We start from the raw sequence: 4771 nt of genomic DNA, 5'->3' as shown, positions 1-4771 counted from the left end.
TACTGCAAATATTAAGGCTTTAATTACTAAATTTATACAAGAAGGCCTACACAAGAAGACTAAAGTGGTCTTTGTTTTTTTGTTTTGGTATAAAGCCTAAAGTGGTCCCACTTGCATATTAAGGCTTTGGTTTTTCTATAGAAATTTCCTGGTGAATGTGAATTATATTTAATAGTCTTTGCCGTAAGATAAAGGTATCCGGAAAAAGTCTGCACCTAATAAATGCCATTTTCTGGAAGTACTTTGATGTGAGGGCAACAAAAAAAAATATCTGTTATCGCTTAGGTTTTTCCGAAGCAAAAACAATGAAATTAGAACACTGTAGCAATGAGATTAGTTCGAAATGGTAACAAAAATTTCAATGTCATGTGTGATATAAGTAAGGTTTTTAAAATCGAATCGGACAATGAATTGGTCAGGGGTTTGATTTTTTGGTCAAACAGTCTGATCGTTCAAACTGAATGGATGGCTTATTCTGATAAAAATAAAATAAAATAAAATTCGTCAAAATTGTTGGACGGTTCAAAAGGTTCAATCACCCGGATTAACAATTTGCTGACAAAATCAATGTTTTTAGGTGAAATAACGGTTCTGGGATAAAACAGAACCAGTCACCTAATCGGTTCCTGATTTTTCCTATCCAACTGTCCCGTCCAATCCAGTTTTGAAAACCATAGGTATAAGATGAAAACCATCTTCTTTCCCTCTCAGATCTTTGAGGGAAAAAAGATAAATTGATTTGGGTACTTAATGTGAGAAATCAGTGTATTATATCAAGGTTAATTCGATCTAAAAGACTTATTGGAAATTTTAAGTGGATTTCCCAAGTTTATTAGAACCTTTATATATCCTAGGAAGCTTAAAGTCTTTATTATTTTTCTCATTCTAAATGATAGACTTCCATGAAAGATATTTTTGGGAATAGAGGAATAAATATTGATGGATCTTGCAATCAATGTGGTGAAGAAGAAGATTCTAACCATATTTTCAAGTTTTGATTCTATGCAAAACAAATTTGGATTAGTGTTACAGTCCAATTTAAGGGTCCCGATTAGTGGGACTCATCATTAATGGAGTGGTGGGAAAGAATTTTTACAAATAAGGAGTTTGTGTGTGACAACAGATTGGATAAGACATCTTATATTTTGTGGTTTCTATGGAGGAGAAGAAACCAAAAAGTTTTCAAGGATATTGATATCCCTCCCCTTTCATCCTTGAGCGAGCTAAGAATGGTTACTGGGAAAATTTTAAAATTTTGAACAATGATTCCATGGAAGAGAAGACTACTTCTTGAAGAACAATTGAGCGGAAGTCATATCAGTCATACCATTAATGACAATTTTGATGCTTCCTGCACTAATAATGGTAATTGTTCTAGAAACCACCTTGGAATGGTTATTGATGTTACAGCTAGGGCAATCACTGACGATTGGGCTGCTTGGAAAGCCCACAACCTGACTTTAAAACAGCTATTTTGAAAAGAGAACTACTTATAGACATGATTACACGAAGCTGATCAGGCCGCTGGCTGACTATTAGCTCATAAATCTCATTGGTGTAGTAGTATAGGTTTGAAACGTGCTACTCCCATTTTGTGTAATTCCCTCCTGTTTTATCAAAAATAAGAAAAAAAAAACACTATAGCAATAAAAAAGCACAATTTGAAAGCAAAACACATGACAGTCTCATTTCATGTCCTTAATCACTATTTTGAATTGGAAATAATTTCGTGACATCGTTAATTTGATGCCATATGGCAACTTAAGAGGGATAGGTTCTTCAAAGATATGTTGGTTTGCCACTTGGGTAAGATGAACAGGGCACAAATTAAAGCCTATCCAAACTCAAGCTTAAATTTTGGCCATGATTTGGGCACATCCTGGTTTTGATAAACTGGTATGGTATGCAGATCGTTTTTGCACTTAAGACTGCATTTGGTGCGATGCAAATACAAATTTGTACTCTGTATAATTATCCTCTTTTCGGTTTATAAATGCAAACACGATTCACATTTTTAAATCATTTTTGTACTCAACATGTTTATTTGAAACTGGTGCAAAGCATAGGCCCCATCATCAAATGCTCCAACAAGTACATGCAAAAGTTGATAGGTGGATTTCTTTGGAAGAAGCTTGTAGGCAATTCGTTCATTCATATCTTCAACAAGTACAGGCAAAAGTTGATACATGGATATTTTTTTGTGTTACATATTGCAACCAAACAGCTGTTTATGCTTTTACTTTCAAAAGTTTATTTTGAAAATAATATTTACCGAACTACAAAAACATAAAGGAAAAGTACAAAATATACATTATATTTTTGTGTTCCAAAAAGCACAAAAACAAATTAAAACTTATCCAAACTCAAGCTTAAATTTTGGCCATGATTTGGGCACATACTAATTTTGATAAACTACATATACTCCAATTCCTTAAATTTTAGTCAAAAAGCAAAATTACCAAGCAAAAAAAATAGGTAAAGTAATACTCTCTCCTCATAGTACAAAAAGTCAGAAAATATATTTTTAATTTCTTAATCATTACTTTGTTACATGTCAAACAAATGCTCGTAAATGTGAACTGAGGTACATAATTAAATACCCCAATTCAGCTTTATCACAAACAAACAGAGCCCTAGTAAGGTAGGAGCTCCCAAATCACATCCTAAACCATACCTAATATGTGGCTTAATAAAAATGAATTTTCTTGTATTTCATCTCCTAGTACGGTAGGAGCCACATTTATAACTACTCATTCCATGTTCTAGAAATTCAAAATATAGACTTTTTTTTCTAAATATAAATGTGTCATGGGCCCCAGGTTACCGAGAAGTTGACCAAAACTGGTGAATGTGAGAACAAGTGAAACTCGTCAGAAACAACTATGAAAGTGTTATGAATGAAACATATCAGAAGCAATATTTTAAAATGCGGAGATGTGACGTGAGGGGTAATTCAGAACATAAGAGGCGTAAGCGTCTAGAATATATGAAGCTTCCTTAAGAAGAGGGGGTCAAGAGAAAGAAAGAAGAGGAAGAGGAAGAGGAATCTTATTTTTTCTTTATTTTTAGTAAAATTCTTTTATATTAAAAAAATAAAGAAGCACAACACTGACAAGACCCCCCTAAGACAAAAAATAAAACACACAAATTGGGCTGCATTGAAAACCCGAGCGGGGGCTCTGCGTGGTGAAGTCCCCCCCGCTGTATATGCACTATATCACTATGTCAAGTGTCAAATGAAAGCTCATAAGCATTCATCAAATTATAAGAGACACGTAGAAATAGACAAGACTGAATCAGTTGTAATAAAAGTACAGGTGGCAAGATACAACTGTATATGCAACGGACTCTGTTTTGGTCTATTCTTCTAACAACATCTTTCTATGAATGAAATACAATTACAAAGAATGGTGTGAGTAGCATTTTTGTGAGGACAAAATCCAGTCTCCAAATGGAATGGGATCTGCTCCCCTTACAGGCACATCCACCATGCATTGGAAACATCTTCTATGAATAATAACTTACAAGTACAAGAGATATTCCCAATGCATGGTAGGATGTGCATGTAAAATCAGTGTGAGATGCCTGTGTGAGGAGCAGATCCAGTCTCTCTCCAAACATAACATTTTTTTTGGTATCCTTCATAGGCTCCTCATATCGAGTAAGATTTAAAATCCGTGCTTTTGGGAGGATTTCAGCTGCTTTTGATTGAGCTGTATTGAGTGTTGACTGCGCCATGTTCAACAAGTTACAAAAAAAAAATATGTAACTTCCTTGAAAAGTTGATTTACTGACAGAATTAAAGCGCATTCACATTCCTGATTTTGCACCAAACACAATTTTAAATGTTTCCGTGTAAGACCCTTCTCACACAATCAGAATTGGGGACTTAGAATCAAAACTTTTACCTCGTCTGACTAAGATAATTTTCTTTCTTAATTGGTTTTAGTTTTCAAGTTAACTCAGAGGAAAAACGCTTACAATGGTTGAAAATATGGTTTACAAAACTGGACCGGACCAGATGATCGGACCAGAAAAACTGGGAAATGGTCAGGTGATCAATTCCATTTTACCTCAAAATCGTTATTTCACCAAAAGCCGTTGATTTGGTCAGCAAACCGCTAACCCGACTGATTGAACTGTCCAACGATTTTGGCCATTTTTTATTTATTTTTATTTTTTAATATTTTTTTGTTAGAATAGGTTGTTCATTCGATTCAAACAAGCAGACAGTTCAACCAAGAAACTGAACCCCTAACCGATTCGGTTTTAAAAACCTTGATTGAAAATAAAAAATCTGGTTCAACCGACAAAGTGTAAGTTCTAGAGAGGGATAGGCCTTGTTTAGCTATAACATGGGCAGCCATATATTAGCATGGCGAAGGGCATAGAACACCGAGTAAGATGGATGGTGTTGAAGTAAAATCTTGCACTCAGCCATAGAGGCTTGAAGCCGCCATGACTGATCAGTGTGATGATTTGCCAATAGCAGCTTAATAATACAGTGAGCACCACCTTCAATTGTGACCCGAAAAATGTAATTCTTCAGTAAATACAAGACCATCAAGAAAAGCTTTGGCTTCAACGTCACTGGTGGAGAACTCCAAGCTGTAATTCTCTTCATATATAATACCGTAGTGTGTCTCCGGATGATGACTACAAGAAGCTAGAACACGCTCAATGGAAGCATTAGCTTTAGTAAATAACACTGAGAGGATTAAGAGGGATATCGTCAAAAACAAGTTCATTATATACGTGCACTCTATTATAA

The sequence above is a fragment of the Nelumbo lutea genome, chromosome 8, assembly GCF_056320005.1.
Source record: "Nelumbo lutea isolate HS-2025 chromosome 8, American lotus-T2T, whole genome shotgun sequence".
NCBI classification, from domain to species: domain Eukaryota; kingdom Viridiplantae; phylum Streptophyta; class Magnoliopsida; order Proteales; family Nelumbonaceae; genus Nelumbo; species Nelumbo lutea.
This window is presented reverse-complemented; position numbering follows the sequence as displayed.